General features: G+C 48.5%; 2 long non-coding RNA genes across 3 annotated transcripts in view; both read left to right on the top strand.

Moving 5' to 3' along the window:
- The window catches only part of LOC142004346 (uncharacterized), a 39,465-nt gene extending 39,150 nt beyond the window's left edge, over positions 1-315 (top strand). The window contains exon 3 of the long non-coding RNA XR_012642982.1: positions 203-315. This is a non-coding gene — a long non-coding RNA (uncharacterized LOC142004346). The remainder of the gene's footprint in view (positions 1-202) is intronic.
- Positions 316-1,106: 791 nt separating this feature from the next.
- On the top strand, positions 1,107-19,240 carry LOC142004345 (uncharacterized). Of its 2 annotated transcripts, none has more exons than XR_012642981.1 (3): positions 1,107-1,201; positions 13,412-13,623; positions 18,855-19,240. It is a non-coding gene; the product is annotated as an uncharacterized LOC142004345 (long non-coding RNA). The 2 variants fall into 2 exon arrangements; XR_012642980.1 differs by lacking the exon at positions 1,107-1,201 and adding an exon at positions 1,911-2,034.
- The last annotated feature ends 845 nt before the right edge of the window (positions 19,241-20,085 follow it).

Here is a 20,085-nt window from a genome sequence, read left to right as displayed (position 1 = left end):
TTATTTGGAAAAAAGACAATTGGAAGGAGGGAGGAGTATGGTGACGATCTGCCAATATTGGAAGGGCTGCCAAAAAGGATGGAGAAAAGTAGTTTTCTGTCTTGCCTTAGAGGGAACAGACTCATAATTACAGCATAGCAGTGTTACAGTCTACCTTGGGTGAGCACCCTTTAATCCCCATTCCTTTTTGTTCCCTGACTAGGCCCAAGCTCTCATTGGTCAGGTGGGCCCTGCGCCCCCTATAAACGGCTCCCCATCTGGTAGCAGGGGGGAAGGTTTTGGAAGGTGCAGCAGAGGAGCAGCAAGAGAGCAAGAGCGAGAACCAGAGCAGAGCGAGCGAGCGAGAAGTTACCACGGGGAAGCGGTGGGCAAAGTGGCCCAGGGTGAGGTTGCTACTTTGGGGCAGGGGTGAAGGCCCTGCCAGTTGCCTCTTATCCTCGTAGGGACCCTGGGCCAGAGTCCAGGGTAGAGGGTGGATCTGGGCTCCCCCCACCCTTCCCCCGAAGGATTACTCCGCTGGAGCAGGTGCGGACCTGCAAGGGGACGGGCTTTATCCTCCCCACTCTGGACTTGCCTGTGATGAGGATGGCTTGCTAAGCGGAGACTCCTGCCTTTGGAAAGGCCTGGGCAGATAAGGGGTCTCTGAGGCACAACAGAGAACCGCCAGGAAGCGCAGGGACCCACAGGGGCTGACAAGGGACTTTGTCACACCAGGCATGCTTTATTTGTATTAGGGGAAAGGTTACGATCTACTGAAAGTAGTTTCTTGTATACGTATATCGTGAATGCATATGAAACTCTGTGAATGTGTTGCATGGTTGTCACTAAGATATCCTCTCAATTGGGGAACCAACCAGATATTAACTGTTCAGAAAGAACAGCAAGGAGATTAAATGATGCTCTGATGGGTTGTCTATTGCCATTGTTCAATAAAGGAGCTACAATGCAAAGACTTATCTGCATGGGGCCACACCAGGGCAATTTTGCAGCTTTGCCTAGAAACTGACCAATGCCCCCAGATACACCTGGACTTAAACTTCCCTAGCACAGGGAGTGAGGGTATGAAAACCAAATTCAGGAGTCCATGCTTTGTCTTTCTCCTGACCAGCCATGCTGAAACCACTAAGGACACGCTGAAGATTCCAACAGAGGGGACTGGCCTAGATTTCAAGGATGAAATAGGTGTACTCTATCTACTGAGGTGAGAAATACTGCTTGACGCAGTTGTTGCCCAGTCTAATAGGCTTGAGAGTTTAGATTGCATGATATTTTACTTTCTTTTGGTAATTACTCTTGCCTTATTGCCTAACACTTAGACTTCAAGTAATTATATCCCTGTAGGAGACAATAACCTTCTTCTGCTATTTTTACCAGTGAGTGTGTATGGCAAATCTGCTCAGGTTGTACAAAGGCTGGTGTTTGTCCACTTTCCGTTGATGAAGTGGTGAACCAATTAATAGTGCAGAGCAGCATATTCCTGAGGTCCAATAGTGGGTGCTGGGGGGATTTGATTAGTGTCTTACTCAGAGAGATTCATGAGTGGCTGTGGGGGCATTGATGCAATCTAGCTATATATGAGGCTCCTCGTGTGGTTGTGCTTAGTGACAGGAGTGCCTGGAGTGGCAGCTGCTGGTCACTAGCAAAGAATTGAGAGAAGCAGTGTGGGCTAGAAAGAGTTAAGGGTACACAGTGACCTGGTGCAGTGCCATAACTAGCTAATTTTGCACCTGAAGCAAAAAAACAAAATTGCCTCCCCTCATTGGTAAACTCATAGTAGTTATTTTATAGAAAAAGGGAAAATAACAAAACCGTGTTTGTTTATTATAGTCCTTTGGGCCTCACACCTGCCCAGGGCCAGAAGATACCAGCTGCACAGAATCTGTCTGTCATCCACCCCCAGCAGGAGGCAGCTCAGGTGACACTGGTGCCTGCTGCACAGACTGGCACCGAGGCAGCTGGGCTGCAGCCAGGAGGGCTGCCTGAGCAGCCTGCACCCTGCATGGATCTGGGCAGGAGGAGTAGCTGTGGCAACAGGTAGTGGAGATAAAGAGGAGGGAGTGGCGGGGGACAGACTCACCCCAGCCCGCTCCTCCCGTCTGTGTCCACCCCAGCCCCCAAACCCAGCTTCTCCACAGTGCCCCACTCACTCAGCAACCCCCCAGCATCCCTACAAACCCAGCTCCTCCCCCAAGACCCACATCTCCCCAACATCCCTACAAATCCAGCTTCTCTGTGGAGCCCCATTCATCCGGCCTCCCCCGGCACCCCAATAAACCCAGTTTCTCTCCCAGTCTGTACTCACCCAGCAGCCCCCCAAACCTCCTACAAACCCAGGTTCTCCCCAGGCCCCAGTCATCCAGCAGCCCCCCCACAAATCCAGTTCCTCCCCCAAGCCCCACTTGACTGACATCCCCCTGATGCCCCTACAAACCCACTTCCTCCCCAGGCCCCACTCATCTGGCAGCCCCCCAACACCCCTACAAACCCAGCTTCTCCCCCAAGCCCCACTTGCCTCGCAGCCCCCTGGCACTCCTACAAATGCAGCTTCTCTCCCAAGCCCCACTCATCTGCCAGCCCCCTCAACACCTATATAAACCCAGCTTCTCCTTTGAGCAGTCCCCGTGGGTGCTCCATATCAGGTGGTGGGCCAGCTGTGTGCTGCAGACGGGGGATTTGCAAAGCAGTTGCCACTTGGATCGCACATGTGCAGAAGCACCCCGGGCCCTTTGTGCACTTCTAGTCAGGTGCGTGATCTGGTCTGAGCCAGTTCCTCTCAACTGTCCTTCTGCCCTCTGCTGCAGAAGGACTTCTGCTGTGCTCCTTAGCAGCCCATCTGAAAAGCGATTTTTGTTCATTGTTCTTAACAAGTTTCTAATAGTAGTAGTAGTTTTATATTTTTAATAGTTATAGTATTAAAAAAAAAGTTGAAGTTGTATAACCAGTTCTCTACTGACTAGTAAGTTTAATACCTTTGTCATCACCTCGTTTGCAGCTCCAAGAGCTAAGCTAAGTTAACAGCACTATTGTTCTGTTGAAACGTCTGCATTGGGTTTTAAGAAGTCTGCTTCTTGCTGGGAGGCAATGCTGGCCTCAGACAGCCACTCTCAATGTATGTGCTGTTTAGGAGAGTCCCATGCGCCTCACAAGTGCTCTAAACTTACTGCGAGAGCTAGAAGAGACAGAGAAATGAGACTGAGAATGATTCTCTTTGAAAAAGCTCTCCAGCCTGATACTGCAGACCAGCCAACACCGGAAGGCACGGCAGCGGGTCAAAAACTCTGGGTGGCCTCGTTGGTCTCCCTGGAAGGCCATAAGAAAAAGAAATTATCTCCGACTCGATCTTTGCCCGTTTGATTTGGTGACAAGACAAGTTGTAGTGAGAGCCAAGTTTTCTCACTAACTAAGGAGGACAAGCAGCCAAAGCCTAAGAAACTGGCTCTACTGTTGCTGATGCAAGAATCCCACCCAGAACCGACGGGTTCGCACAGCTCACCGGTGCCGACACATAAAGATTGATCAGCGCTGGAAATACCACCAGCACCGGTGGCACCTGAGCCAGGGGCACCGACAGTCTCAGGATCTAGTACGGCACCGGAGTTACCCGCACTGGCTTACCCAGCACCACATACTGTGCTGGTGGGCACTGACTCCCAGAGGGAACCAAAAAAGGCACAGGCTAAGACTTGGCACTGTAGCCCATCATGTCATTCACTGATTCTAACATTCTCTTTTCAACCCATGTCTCCATGCTCTCTCACAATACTGTCATTTCAATGTCCAATATCAACTCCGTCGCCATTCCTGAGACCACCACCTTTCTTAGAGTGACTGCACCCCACCTACAGTAGTGGTTACCGCAGGTCCCCTTCACCCCCACTGTCTTCAAGGTTCTCATACAGCCTTACTCTTATCACCATCACGAATACAGGAGACGCTCCATCTTTCACTCCTCAGATGTGTGAGCATGCCACTACCCTCACGCCTAGAGGGGTTACCGGCCGCAATACCACTGTCACAGCAAATCACGAGATCTCTCTCCCAAATCCAGACAAGGGTACAGACATTCAACTACCTCTCCACCACCGCCATCACTTCCAGCTCCATGGGCCCAATCCGTAATTCCTGCCCTATCAGAACTGGTGAAGGACCAACCAGTGGACTTAGAGGAATGCATGGAAACTTAGCAGACAGACGTATCCTTCTCGTCCCTGGATGAGGCGGTTATCTTGGGCGATTCTTCCCCTCCTGACAATTTAAGACAATTTCAAAAACTGTTTAAAAGAGTAGCTCAGAGTCAGGACATTCAAATAGCTGAAGTCCCAGAAAAAACTTTAAAAGAACTTGAGACCTCCAGCACTGTCCAAGATCGCCATCGCATTAGATGATGCAATAATGGAGGTAGCGAATAACATCTGGCAAACTCGTGCCTCCATCCCAGCCACTAACAAGAGGTCTGATGAAAACTATTTTGTGCCTTCCCCGGTGATGAAATTTTTATTCAGCCATCCTCAGCCTAACTCGATGGTGGTAGTCTTTACGGCAGAGGTCTAGGGCCCCCCAGTATAAGTTTACAGTCTCCGACAAGAATGCCAAAAAGCTGGTTCTGTTTGGGACAAAAGTCTGTGCTTTTTCTACCCTCTTATTGCTCATGGCTAACTACTCGGTGCATTTGCCTAATCATAACTTCGATAACTATACGAAACTAACGACCCTCATGGATTACTTATCAGATTCCAAGAAACCTATTCTTAAGGCAGTTGTCCAAGACGGTTATGCAGCATCTTGTACAGGTGTACAAATAGCCTTAGATGTAGATGACACTGCTGCACATTCCACGGCAACAGCTGTGGTTACGAGGCAAGTATCCTGGCTCTAGTCCTCCAGGGTACCTAAAGAATTACAGACCAAAGTCAAAGACCTGCCTTTTGCAGAAGCTACAGATACCGTGTTACATTCCAGTAAAGATTCTCGAACAACATCGAGAACTTTGGGGATGTATGCACTACCATACAAAAGGAAGGGATATTACCCATATCAGAGATGATACAATTGCCTGTACCAATGGCAGTAGTGTCAGCAGAGGGTCTGTGATCAATCCAGACAACCCCATAGGACGTCTAGAAAGCATAAGCAACAACACCACAATCCACCACTTTCACCACTGCAATATGGAAGGCAGCAACTTTGACTACTCCATCAAGGCCTCTGGTACCATCTCCATGGTCCAACACAAACCACTTGCTCAATATCTTTTTCATCATCGGCTACACCCTTTTTAGCATCGGTTGTCCAAGATCACTGCAGACAAGTGGATGCTGGAAAAAGTCTCAGTGGGCTATGCCATCCTGTTCCACGCAATATCACCCACTACTCTGACCACCCCGTCCCTCTTCAGAGACCTCTCCCATGAGACCCTGTTAAAACAAGAGGTTGACCACCTCCTTGCGATAGGAGTAGTGGGCTGTGTACCTCACAAAATCAGAGGAAAAGGCTTCTCTGCCCATTACTTTCTTATGGGTGGGGAAAAAAAAAAAAAAGACAGGGATGGAGACCCATCTTGGACCTACAGGCATTAAACTGCTACCTACATAAACAGCACTTCAGAATTATTACTGTTGCTTCCATAAGCGCTGCGCTGGATGTCGGAGATTGGTTCACAGCCTTGAACTTGCAGGAAACATATTTTCGTAAAACAATCCACCTGGCTCACAGACGCTTTCTCCAGTTTATGGTGGGAATGGAACACTTTCAGTGCAGGGAACTGCCCTTTGACTTTTTGACAGCACCTAAAGAGCCTTCCGGTGGTGTCAGCATACCTACGTTGTCGAGACATTCTAATATTCCCGTACCTGGATAACTGCCTTCTCTGTTTGATATACTCCAGGCGATAGTTGTCACCATGGAAACATTCCAATCCCTGTGCCTCATTGTCAGTTTACAGAAATCAACGATCGTGACCACACAGAATGTAGAGTTCGTGAGGGCTCATTTTAACTTGATATCAGCCAGAGTATACTTACTTGCCCAGCACTTCTGCCCTATCCAATCCTTACCTGAGGTACTCATTTACAGCCCTACGGTGCAGGTAATGACCTGTTTTACCATTGATGGGTCACATGGCTACCAGTACATATTTAGTTCACAATGCCAGGCCGCACTTCCAATACTGCAATATTGGCTGTCGACCGTCTATATGCCCACGAGGTACACAAGTCAAAAACGAGTATTCCCAACTGCACAGGTATTGCAGTCCGTGCGGTGGTGGATGAGACCCAGCAATCTTTCACCAACCCCAACGTGCTGTATCTATAACCACCGATGCAGCCAGTGTGGACTGGGGTGCATGTAAGGGCAACATGTCCTAAAGCACCTTGGGGTAAGTGGCTGCTTGTGTTTGGGGGTTTTGGGCTTGTGTGTGTTTGTTTGTTTGTTTGTTTGGAGTGCTGAGCTGAGTGTTTGTTTGAAAGGCCGTGTGCTCAGGCAGGCACTTGGAAGCTGTGAGTCTTGATTAGGTTTGAATTGAAACACCGTGTGCTGATTGGCTGAGCTGTAGGCAGAGGGAGGAGCTATCAGGGAGGCCGAGCACTTAAACCCCGCTAGTAAGTGAGCAGGGAGCTTTGCGACCGGGTGCTCGCTAACAGGAGGGAGTTTTGAGAGGGGAGCTTGGAGGGAGCCAGTGACTTCTATTGCCCTTAAACTTAAATCCTTTATAACAACCTCTATCTGAAACATTTAATTAACCCCTCATATATAATTAGAGTAGGAAATGGAGGCAGAAGCCCAGCAGCAGAGTGGGGGCTATCCTGTTTATTGTGTCGAGTGCAGTATGTATGACTACCTACCCTGTGGGCGGGTGGCGTATGTGTGCGCTCGATGCAAGGAGCTCCTGGCCCTCAGAGACCGAGTGCGTGCTTTGGAGGCCAGGGTGGCTGAACTGGAGGAGCTAAGGAAGGCAGAGGTGTTTGTTGATGAGACTTTCCGGGACATAGTAGGGCTGTCCCACCTCCAATCTGACAGTCCTGATGCTGTTACGGAGGATGAAAGGCTCAGGGAAGGAGAGCAGTCAATGGGAGCAGAGGGAAACCATCCCATAGTTGGGACCCTCCTTCCAGAGGGTGCTGTTGTATCCTCTCGTGCCGAGGATACTTCTCCGGGGGAGGGAGCGCCAGCTGTTAGGAAGAAGCAGGTTTTAGTAGCGGGGGATTCAATCATTAGAAATATAGATAGTTGGATTTGTGATGACCGGGAGAACCGTATGGTGACTTGCCTGCCTGGTGCGAAGGTTGCGGATCTCTCGAGGCATCTAGACAGACTTATGGGCAGTGCTGGGGAGGAGCCGGTGGTCGTGGTACATGTCGGTACCAATGACATAGGGAAGGGTAGAAGAGATGTTCTGGAGGCCAAATTTAGGTTACTAGGAAAGAGACTGAAATCCAGAACATCTATGGTGGCATTCTCTGAAATGCTTCCAGTTCCACGCGCAGGGCCAGATAGACAGGCAGAACTTCAGAGTCTCAATGCGTGGATGAGACGATGGTGTAGGGAAGAGGGGTTTAGATTTATTAGGAACTGGGGACACTTTTGGGGTAGGGGGAGCCTAAACAGGAATGATGGGCTCCACCTAAATCAAGGTGGATCCAGACTGCTGGCATTAAACATTAAAAAGGTCGTAGAGCAGTTTTTAAACTAAGAGGTAGGGGAAAGCCGATTGGTGCGGGGGAGCACCTGGATCGGACGGAGACTTCTCTTACACGAGGCTCCATAGATAGGGATTCCCTAGAAGTTAGTCAGATAGGGAACGTGGGAAATAATATATGGGCAAGATCAGATGTGAAACAATCGCATATAAAAAAATCCAACGCGTCTGTGAAAGGCGGACATATAAATAGTGGTAGTTTTTTGACATGCTTTTACACAAATGCTAGGAGTCTGTCTAATAAGATGGGTGAACTGGAGTACCTCATATCAAAGGAGGAAGTTGACATAATAGGCATCTCAGAAACATGGTGGAATGAGGACAATCAGTGGGACACTATCATACCGGGATATAAATTATATCGGAAAGACAGAACAGGTCGTGCGGGTGGCGGAATGGTACTATATGTGAAGGATAATATAGAATCAAATGAAGCAAAAATCCTAAAGGAATCAAAATGTTCCGTAGAATCATTATGGATAACAATTCATTCCTCTAATATGAATATGGCATTAGGAAAATATTACCGACCACCTAACCAGGACCGTGATAGTGATGCTGAAATGTTAAGGGAGATTAATCAAAATAAAAAACACAGTAATAATAGGAGATTTCAATTATCCCCATATTGATTGGGTGCATGTCACCTCAGGACGGGATTCAGAGATTAAATTTCTTGATGCCTTAAATGACTGCTTCTTGGAGCAGCTAGTGCAGGACCCCACAAGGGGAGAGTCAATTCTCGATCTAGTCTTGCCTGGAACGCAGGATCTGGTCCAAGAGGTAACTTTTACTGGACCGCTTGGAAATAGTGACCACAATATAATAACTTTTAATATTCCTGTGCTGGGAAGAACACCGCAGCAGTCAAACACTCTGGCATTTAATTTCAAAAAGGGGAATTACACTAAAATGAGGAAGCTAGTTAAACAGAAACTAAAAGGTAGAGTAACTAAACTAAAATCCCTGGAAGCTGCATGGAAACTGTTTAAAGACACCATACTAGAGGCCCAACTTAAATGTATACCCCAAATAAAAAAAACACAGTAAGAGACCTAACAAAGAACCACCATGGCTAAACAGCCATGTTAAAAAGGCAGTGAGAGAGAAAAGGGCAGCTTTTAAAAAGTGGAAGTCAAATCCTAGTGAGGAAAATAGAAAGGAACATAAACACTCCCAAATTAAGTGTCATAATGTAGTAAGAAAAGCCAAAAAAGATTTTGAGGAGCAGCTAGCCAAAAATTCAAAAAATGATAGTAAAATGTTTTTTAAATACATCAGAAGCAGGAAGCCCGCTAAAAAAGCAGTGGGGCCCTTGGACGATAAAGATATAAAAGGAGCGATCAAGGAAGACAGTGCCATTGCGGAGCGATTAAATGATTTCTTTGCTTCAGTCTTCACGGCTGAGGATGTTATAGAGGTTCCTAAATCTGAGCCAGCCTTTTTAGGTGACAAATCTGAGGAACTCTCTCAGATTGAAGTGACATTAGAGGAGGTTTTGGAGTTAATTGATAAGCTGAATAGTAACAAGTCTCCAGGACCAGACGGTATTCACCCAAGGGTTCTGAAAGAACTCAAATGTGAAATTGCGGAGTTATTAACAGTGGTTTGTAACCTATCCTTTAAATCCACTTTGGTACCCAATGACTGGAAGACGGCCAATATAACGCCAATATTTAAAAAAGGCTCTAGAGGAGACCCTGGCAATTATAGACCGATAAGTTTAACATCAGTACCAGGCAAATTAGTAGAAACACTAGTAAAGAATAAAATTGCAAGGCACGTAGAAGAGCACGAATTGTTGGGCAAAAGTCAGCATGGTTTCTGCAGAGGGAAGTCGTGTCTAACTAATCTATTAGAATTCTTTGAAGGGGTTAATAAACATGCAGACAAGGGGCACCCAGTGGACATAATATACCTAGATTTCCAGAAAGCCTTTGACACGGTCCCACACCAAAGGCTTTTATGTAAATTAGGCGGTCACGGGATAGGAGGAAAGATCCTTTCATGGATCGGGAATTGGTTAAAAGACAGAAAACAAAGGGTGGGAATAAATGGTAAATTTTCACAATGGAGGAGGGTAACTAGTGGTGTTCCCCAGGGGTCGGTCCTGGGACCGATCCCGTTCAACTTGTTCATCAATGATCTAGAAAATGAGGTAAGCAGTGAGGTGGCAAAGTTTGCAGATGACACCAAGTTGTTCAGGACAGTCAAAACCAAAACAGATTGTGAAGAAGTACAAAAAGATCTCAGCAAACTGAGTGATTGGGCAGCAAAATGGCAAATGAAATTTAATGTGGGTAAGTGTAAGGTAATGCACGTTGGAAAAAATAACCCAAATTACACGTACTACATGATGGGGTCAAATTTAGCTACGACAGATCAGGAAAGGGATCTTGGAGTTATAGTGGATAGTTCTCTGAAGACATCCACGCAGTGTGCAGCGGCAGTTAGTAGAGCAAATAGGATGTTAGGAATTATTAAAAAAGGGATCGATAATAAGACAAAAGATATCATACTTCCCCTATATAAAACTATGGTACGCCCACATCTTGAGTACTGCGTGCAGATGTGGTCTCCTCACCTCAAAAAAGATATATTGGCATTAGAAAAGGTTCAGAAAAGGGCGACCAAGATGATTAGGGGTTTGGAACGGGTCCCATATGGGGAGAGGCTAGAGAGACTGGGACTTTTCAGTTTGGAAAAGAGGCGATTGAGGGGCGATATGATAGAGGTATATAAAATCATGAATGGTGTGGAGAAAGTGAATATAGAAAAGTTATTTACCTTTTCCCATAATACAAGAACTAGGGGACACCAAATGAAATTGATGGGTAGTGGGTTCAAAACTAATAAAAGGAAATTTTTCTTCACACAGCGCACAGTCAACCTGTGGAACTCCTTGCCCGAGGAGGCTGTGAAGGCCAGGACTCTCTTAGGGTTTAAAAAAGAGCTTGATAAATTTTTGCAGGTTAGGTCCATAAATGGCTATTAGCCAGGGATAAAGTATGGTGCCCTGGCCTTCAGAACAAGGGCAGGAGATGGATGGCAGGAGATAAATCACTTGATCATTGTCTTCTGTTCTCCTTCTCTGGGGCACCTGGCATTGGCCACCGTCGGCAGATGGGATTCTGGGCTGGATGGACCTTTGGTCTGACCCAGTATGGCCATTCTTATGTTCTTATGTTATGTCAGTCCAGAGCTGATGGTCTCAATGGGAAATGGCCCTTCATATAAACCTTCTGGACGTAAGAGCAGTATTGAATGCCTGCAAGCACTTTCTGACCCACGGTCGAAGGGCCTGGCTAAGAATATTCACCAACAATCTTACCACAGTGTATTATATAAATCAGCAAGGGGAAGTGAGATTCCACTCTTTGTGTGGACACCCTCTGATTAGGGAACTGGTGCATACATAATGGCATAACACTGGTGGCCGTATACCTTCCTGGGGTGAACAATGTCATGGACTATCTGCTGAGCAGACAATTTGCACCAGACCGCGAATGGGAGATATGGTCCGACGTTCTCCATGCCATTTTTTCGTCTTGGGGCACGCCATCCATAGGCTTGTTTGCAATCTCCAGCAAAAAGAAATGCTGCCTTTAGTGCTCCAGGGCAGTTATAAGGTTGGGGGGGTCTCTCGGTGATGCTTTTCTTATCCCTGGGAAAGGTCCTCTCTCATACGCCTTCCCCCAATGATCCTCATCCTCAAAGTGTTGGACAAAGCCAGATTGGAGGGAGCCGATCCGATCCTCATAGCTCCGGCATGGGGTCGACAGCACTGGTTCCCAGTCCTGCACTGTATGTCAGCACATCCTCCGTGGTCGGTCCCTATCATTCCAAACCTGCTCACTCAGAAGCATGGGTTATTGACACACCCACAGCTGCGTACGCTTCACCTCATGGCTTGGTTATACCCTCTTCATAAACATATATTGCTGCCTTGGAGTTTAGACCTAGTTCTGGATACAATATCCATACCTCCATTTGAACCATTAGCGACTATTCCATTACGTCTCCTTCCCTTATAAACAGTGTTCCTTTTGGCTATCACATGTGCTCATCGAGTTAGCGAGCTGGCTGTCCTCATGGCCTCTCCACAACATATGGTATTTAACAAGGAGGCAGTGACACTTTGATTGCATGCTGCCTTTGTCCCAAAGGTCATGTCTGAGTTCTGCTTGAATGAGCCAATCATACTTATGTCTTTTTCCACGAAACCTCACACTTCCAGTAAGGAGACAACACTGCGTTCTCTGGATGTGAGACGAGCTTTAGTGTTTTACCTAGAAAGAACAAAGCCCTTCCAAAAAACAGACATGCTATTTTACTATCTCTTCCACTGAGGTCTAGGGGTAAGGTGCTTTTGTCACAGAGAATCTTGCACATTATCATGTTGTGCATAACTACATGTTATTGTTTGCAGAAGACAGCATTACTTCTTCCTTCTAAAGTTCACTCTACTAGAGTGATGGCAGCATTCGTGGCCTTCTTCAAGGGCAGCCCTTTGAATGACGTTTGCTGAGCAGCGATGTGGTTTTCTTCGGATGCTTTAGTCAAGCATTATGCTGTACGTCGCCAGATGGCTGGAGACTCGAGCCTCTCAACAGCCGTGCTCTCGGTGTCTACTGACATCTAACTTCGGTACCAGCCTCCATAGGGGGCCATTGCTATGTAGTCACCTGATACGGAGCACACATGGGGACTGCTCAAAAAAAAGAGAGAAGTTACCCACCTGGGTGGTAATGATGGTTCTTTGAGATGGGTCCCCTGGTACTTGCCCATCCTCCCCTCTTTGGAGTTGGTCTTGTTGGAATAAAGTCTGGATACTGTATGTGAAGCAACCAAAGTTTATTACAACCAGCTGGCGGAGTGATTCTGAACTTGATTGAGTTTCAAAATGCACTGACAGGCATCAACTCAAGAGTGCTTTTATAGAGAGCTGTTAGGCAGAGGAAAGAATAGGAACAGCCAGTAAGGAAATGAGTGTTGTCAATGAGCAATCCAAATGAATTAACAATCAATCTGGGAGTTACAAAGAGTTTCTGTGTGTAGTTTATACAACATTTTCATCTGCAAACAAAAGTCCTTTGAAGAATGCAATCATCAACACCATGGTGTAAAGTGGTGGTATCTTGTCTGTAACACACCGGTGTGTAAAATGATGTCTCATGTGGCATCCTGATGTAATCTTCACACAGCCATGACCATTCGTGTTCTCTCTATGAATCAAAGCAAGCGGGCAATGTAGGATCAAAGCGGAAGGTAGTGAAAGAATCATGTCAGTCACCCTTAACTATAGTTCAATTCCCCTCCCTGCAGGGTGACTTCTGGAATGTGGCTGCCCAGGGACTGACTTAGACCAGCTGGGATGCCCTCCCCAGATGGCTGGGGTTGGGGGGCTTACCAGACTCCATTTTAGAGCAAGTATCAGAGAGGTAGCTGTGTTAGTCTGTATCTTCAAAAACAAGAAGTCCTGCGGCATCTTATAGACTAACATATTTTAGAGCATAAGCTTTCGTGGGCAAAGACCCGCTTCATCAGATACATGACTCATGCATCTGAAGAGGCGGGTCTTTACCCACAAAAGCTTATGCTCCAAAATATCTGTTAGTCTGTAAGGTGCCACAGGACTTCTTGTTGCATTTTGGAACAGTGGTTCCTATCACAGACTGCTTCAGAATTTCATCCTATACTACTTGTGTCTTTCAGATGCGTACTTCCAAGGCGGCTTTCAAGAACTGGGTCAGACCAGATCGCACATGTGACTAGAAGCGTGCGAAGGGCCTGGGGTGCTTCTGTGCTTGTGTGATCCAAGCGGCAACTGCTTTGCAATTCCCCGATCTGCGGTGCCAGGGCTGGCCTGACACCTGATATGGAGCACCCGCAGGGACACAGCTTGAAGAATCGTCGTTAACACCCAGGTGGGTAACTTGTTGTTCTCACCCAAGCCCCACTTACCTGGCAACACTTGTATCACCCCTACAAACCCAGCTTCTCTCCCAAATCCCTCTCACACAGCGGTCCCCCAGCAGCCCCACAGTCCCAGCTTCTCCCCAAAGCAGCACTCATCCGGCAGCCCCCTGACACCCCCACAAACCCAGCTTCTCTCCCAAGCCCCACTCACCCTGCCCCCCCCCCCCAAGAGCACTGGAAACCAGGCTTTTTCCTCCAGCCCCACTCACCCAGCAACGCTCTGCTCACCCCCAGTAAGCCAGTTTTGTGCCCGGCAGGTGGTCACTGTGGTGAAACAGTGCCATGGTCTTGCAGAGAAGTTGGTGGCACATTTTCCAGTCCTGAGACACCAGGCTCCTTAGCTGTATAGGTCCCTGGGTGCCAGGCTCAGCTGAGCCTTAGACTGCAGCTCCTTGTGAAGGCAGGGCACAGAAGCAGGTGGGGTTTGTTGGCTTCAGGCTCTGTGCTGAACAGGCTACTTTGGACACAATGGGAGGGGGGAGGAGTTATTCCCCCAGCTGTGGTCTTACTGCTCAAGGAGGGTGAGACCTGCAGTGTGCTTTGGAACAGGTGATTCCTCAGCCAGGAGGCTACATGGGGAGCAGGTTGTGCACTGCATGTAGCATGGTGGGGCAAGGCTCAACTGGGTGTTGACTGCAAGATACAGGGGAGAATCAGGGATTGTACAGGAAACTGGGGCTCGGAAGTGATGGGGACAGCAGCCATGAGCTAAGCCCACCGATCTGCCAGCCTGTGTGCATTAAGGCAGCCAGAACGGCAGAGATGACCAACTGTTGTCTGAAGATGTCACTTGTCTGTTAGTCCCTGAATGAAGCCTGTGAGTATTGAAGGATGAGGCTGTGGTGGGGGAATGAACGGAAGTTCACTGCATCAGTTCAGAGAGAGCCTTTTCTTGACTTTCACTGCTCCACCCCCCTCTGCGCCTCTTGCCTACTCTCCCACTACCTTACTGTATGGGTGTTGCTTATGTGAGTGCACTTCATAGTGAATGAACAAATTCCAGTGGGGTGTGTTTTGTAATACCACAACACTCATGTGCACTTGCTAGCCCTCTCCTGGCCGGGCCAGCTATATTAGGTCCATCTCACCTCCAAAAGTTAAAATACCAACATTTTCCACTTTACAGAATTACAGAATCATAGGGCTGGAAGGGACCTCAGATGGTCATGTAGTCCAGTCCCCTGCTTAAAGCAGGATCAACCCCCTACTAAGTCATCCCAGCCAGAACCTCATCCAGCTGGGACTTAAAAAGCTCGAGGGGTGGAGAATCCACCACCTCTCCAGGCAACGCATTCCAATGCTTCACTATCTGCCTGGTGAAGTAGTTTTTCCTAATATCTAACCTACACCTCTCCCTCTTCAACTTCAGACTGTTACTCCTTGTTCTGCCATCTGACACCACTGAGAACAGTTTCTCACCCTCCTCTTTAGAGCTCCCCTTCAGGAAGTCGAAGGCTGCTATTAAATCACCCCTAGGTCTTCTCTTCTGTAAACCAAACAAACCCAAATCTCTCAGCCTGTCCTCGTAGGTTTTGTGCTCCAGCCCCTTAATCATTTTTGTTGCCTGCCGCCGAACCTGCTCCAGCAAATCCACATCCTTTTCATACTGGAGGGGGCCCAAAACTGGACACAGTATTCCTGATGTGGCCTCATGAGTGCCAAATAGAGGGGAACAACTACTTCTTTAGATCTGCTCAAAATGCTCCTCCTAATGCACCCTAGTATGCCATTAGCCTTCTTGGCTACAAGGGCACACTGTTGACTCATGTCCAGCCTTTCATCCACCATAACCCCTACGTCCCTTTACACCGTACTGCTGCTCAGCCAGTCGGTCCCCAGCCTGTAACAATGCTTGGGATTCTTCTGCCCCAGGTGCAGAACTCTACATGTCTCCTTGTTGAACCGCATCAGATTGCTTTTGGCCCAGTCCTCCAATTTATCCAGGTTCCTCTGGATTCTCTCTCTACCCTCCAATGTAGCTACCTCTCCCCTAGTTTTGTGTCATCTGCAAACTTGCTGCGGGTGCAATCCAGTCTCTCATCTGGGTCATTAATAAAGGTGTTGAATAATGGATTCCTTGAGGATTCCCTCCATTCTTTTCCCAGAGACTGAGGTAAGGCTGACCGGTCTATAGTTCCCTGGATTGTCCTCCCTTGCTTTTTTAAAGATGGGCACTACGTTTGCCTTCTTCCAGTCATCCGGTATCTCCCCCCGACTTCCAACAGGCTTCAAAGGTAATGGCCAAAGGTTCAGCAATGACCTCTGCCAATTCTCTCAGTACCCTTGGGTGCATTACTTCCAGACCGATGGACTTGTGTACATCTAGTTTTTCTAGATAGCTCAGAACTTGTTCCTTCCCCACAGATGGCTGCCCTCCATCTTCCCATACTGCATCGTGCAGGACCGTCATGGGGAAGTTGACTTTGTCCATGAAGACTGAGGCAAAAAAAAAAGCATTGAGTACTTCAGCTTTTCCTGCATCATGTGTCACCTCTCTCATTCAGTAATGGCCCCACACCTTCTCTGATAACCCTTTTATTGTTCACATGCCTGTAGAAACCCTTCTTGTTACTCTTCACATCCTTTGCCAGCTGCAGTTCCAATTGTGTTTTCGCTTTCCTGATTACTGCCTGGCATTCTCCAGCCGTATGTTTATACTCCTCCTTAGTCAACTGTCCACGTTTCCATTTCTTGTATGCATCCTTTTTGAATTTAAGCTGACTAAGGATTTCCCCGTTAAGCCAAGCTGGTTGCCTACCATGTTTGCATTTCTTATTACGCAGCAGGATTGTTTGTTCCTGTGCCTTCAGTAAGACTTCTTTAAAATACTTCTAGTTCTCTTCATCTCTTTTCCCCTTCTTCTTCGTTTCCCAAGGGATCCTGCTCATCCGGTCTCTTAGGGAGTCAGAGTCGGCTCTTCTGAAATCAAGGGTCTGTATGTTACTGCTCATCCTTCTTCCTTTCGTCCGGATCCTGCAATCCTCTATCTCATGGTCGCTGCAGCCCAGGTTCCCTCCCACTTCTATTTCGTCTGCTAGTTCTTCCCTGTTTGTGAGCAGCAGGTCAAGTTGCATATGGCCCCTGGTCGGTTCCTTCAGCGCTTGTACCAAGAAGTTAGCCTCAACATTCTCCAAAAACTTCCTGGATTGTCTTGCTTAACTCCAAGCAATTTCCTGTATTTCACATAGGGAAATATGGTCACCCTATCGCTCGGTGATTGTGGACGGTGGGCCCTGAATGTGATGCTGCCCAGCAAGCTGATGGAAAGATCTGGGTGATGCACATAGCCCTCAGTGGCTGGGTGCTAGGGGAAGGAACTGGAAAAGGAAAATACATGTCATGGCACAGAGGGTCACGGGCTCCCATGCTGTGGGGAGGAGGGTGTACTGGGGCAACAGTGGCCAGAGCTGAGGCAAATGCCTCAGGCCGCTTGGTGTGTAGGGCCCAGAATGATGAGGTGGGGACCTGATGCTGACAGCAGGATGAGGCTCACCCATGCACTCATTGGCGGCAGTGGGAAGCAGAGCGATTTGGCCCCAGCCCTAGCTTATGGGAGGAGGATCAGGGAACGCGTGAAACTGCCCCCTGCATTCCCTGGTAGTGGGAAGTAGGGTAGTGTAGGTAGAACCTGGGGGCCCAGAGTGGACTGGGTTGCTCTGCTTTTCCCCCTACTCCTGCAGGGTCGGGGTGACTCCTTATGCTGGCACCAAGTGCTTTGCTATTCCTCCATGTTTTGTTGCTTGAGGGGAGAGGTTTGGTGGAGAGCTGGGATGGGGACAGAGTGGGGGTGGAAAGAGGTGGGCAGGAGGTGGAGCAGGAGCATAGAGAAGATGGGGAGGATGCACAAAAAGGGTTGGGGCTTGGACAAAGGGGTGGAGTGTAGGGGAAGAAGGGATATGTCCAGGCCCTGCACCTCGCTTGGGACAAAGGGCAATAATGAAGAAGCTGATGCAGGTATACTGTACAGCGTGGGAGCAAACTATAGCTCCAGTGGCATAGTTATGGCCTGCTAGGGGCTGTACACTATTCTCTGTGGCGACGCCAGTGCTAAGAACTCCAGGGATAATTCGGAGGGCATGGAGTCAGCAGAAAGTGAACCTAACTTGGCAGATGAAATAATACATGAGAAGGTTGAGCTACGTGAGGAGAACCCAGTGTGGTTGCCTGGCCAGAACCTGTTCTTCCTTCGGGAGGTGAATAGCCAGTCATAGTAGTTGCTCTCTGGGGAGCAGGAAGCAGGTGATGAGTAAATGGCTGTAGCTTGGGCAGCGAAGGATGGTCGTAGGGCATGGAGAAGTGGGATGCTGGCTGTGTTTCTGTGAGCTGCCCATAGCCCCCTGTACCTAATCATTACATGTAAGCAGGGGGTTAATGTACATAGAGATTTCAGTGGACTCCTGGTGACGTGCTCTCAAAACTGCCAGGGTATTTGTTAATCCTCTGCTGCAGGTTTCATGGCACCGTTTCTTCCCCTGTTATAGCACACTGCTCTGTAGCATTGTGCACTCACTGATGTAGTGATCAAAGTGACATGGAGGTGGGCTGCATAGTCAGCTCTGTCATCTTTGGTTTTTCTCCTTACCACCAGCAAGTAAATGTCTGCTAGAGTAACACCTGTGTGCAGGGGAGCTGACAGCTTCACTGGGCTCCTGCGTAAGGTGTGTGTGTTGGGGAGAAGGTAGGGGCTGGCCCCATGCTCCAGAAAGGGCAGCAGCTCAGGTGGAAGGAGTGGGTCAGGGGGCAGCCAGCCCTCAGTGTTTCTTGGATAATGGCACACATCAGTCAACTGTGAGCACTGCTTGGAGCTTGCAGCACAGTGCTGCAATGGGATTTAAAGGTCCTGGGTCTCCAGCTGCTGGTGCTGCTGCAGTGGCTGGGAGATCCAGGCACTTTGGAATGGCACCTGCACCCTGTGGAGAAGTATGGGATAATTAGAATGATTTCCCTTAAAAGCTGCTCCACAAGCAACAACTGTATTTTCTTTTGTCCCTATGCACGCCCATCTCACACACAGCCTTATTCCACATTCACCATATTTATAGTGCTTGCAGAAGTGTGGGTGGTTTGCAAGGATCAGGGAGCAAGTGATTAGCTATCCTGCAACATATGCTTGTTAGTGAAATCGTTCAATGGTGACGTGGAATTTAACAGTCCCTTTTCTGTGCATTGTCTTTTACAGTGGAGTCCTTGAGATTACGGTGATGTACCCCAGCAGACAGGCTACGGCGAATATGAACGAAGCCAAAACACCATGGAGAGGATTTAGTTGCGGAGGTGATCGAGCTATTCTTCATACAGTTCAGGAGGCGAGAGGAGCGCTGGGTAGTGGAAAGACACTGCTCACGTGATAAAGATCATGGAGGAGGAATCTGAGATGGTCAAGTCTTTAATTCACATGCAGAGTGAGCAGATGTGGTCCTGACCTCCTCTGCACCACATAAATAAAGAATTGTGTAGCAACCCTCCCTTATGCCCAAACATTCCTTCTCAGTCTCTGGGCGTCGTCAGTTCTTCTTCGAGTGTCCACGTGGGTGCTCCACAATAGGTGACGGCTTGGCTGGCGCCGCAGATCGGATCTTCCAAGCAGTTTCTGCCGGACCGCGCATGCGCCGGCGTGCGCCGCTCCCTGGCGCGCTCCTGGCCATGTGCGCGATCCGGTCCCCGCCAGTTCCTCTCAACCGCCGTCGGCTGCAGACGGAATCCGACTAGGCTAAAGCCACATAGCGTATTCAACGACTTTAATTGTTTTCTCTTTAAAGTTTTCAGTTATTTAGGCTACCATAAGTAGCCGGTTGTTATTTTGTGAAAAACAAACAAACAAACAACAAACAAGCTACGGAGGGACAGCTCAAGCCAGTCCCAGTAACAAGCGCCGGAGGCCGGGAGCTAGGGCCATCAGCCCTCCTGCTGAGGCAGGCCATCGGACGGGGAAACAGCACAAAGAGGGTGCTAAGTACCCATAAACAAACTCAAAGACTCACCAACAATGTCCTCCTCGGGCTTTGAAAAATGTGAGTCCTGCCGAGAGGCGATGCCAGTGTCCGATGGGCACAGTCTCTGCATAAGGTGCCTGGGGGAGTCCCATGTGGCACAAAAATGCGCCTTCTGTGCAAAATTAACAACAAGAGCACGGAGAGACAGGGAGATGAGGATTAAACTGCTGCTTCTTGACAAGGCCCTCCAGCCAGACGTGCCGGAGCGGCCGCAGCAGGAGGGACCCTCCGGGGCCCTTAGAAGAAAAGCTGCCTCCCTCACTCCATCAGCGCAAAAACGGAGGAGAGTTTCTCCAACCCGATCCCTGCCGGCAGCAACGGTGAGCGGGACGGGAGGAGCAAGCAGCCCCCAGCCGCAGCAACAGCTGATCGGCGGCGGCACGGAGAGCCACGTGGAAGCGGCTCAGCCTCCGATGA

Source organism: Carettochelys insculpta, chromosome 31 (assembly GCF_033958435.1).
Source record: "Carettochelys insculpta isolate YL-2023 chromosome 31, ASM3395843v1, whole genome shotgun sequence".
In the NCBI taxonomy this organism is placed as follows: domain Eukaryota; kingdom Metazoa; phylum Chordata; order Testudines; family Carettochelyidae; genus Carettochelys; species Carettochelys insculpta.
Note: the sequence above shows the minus strand (reverse complement) of the source record. Positions and strands in the feature narration are given on the sequence as shown.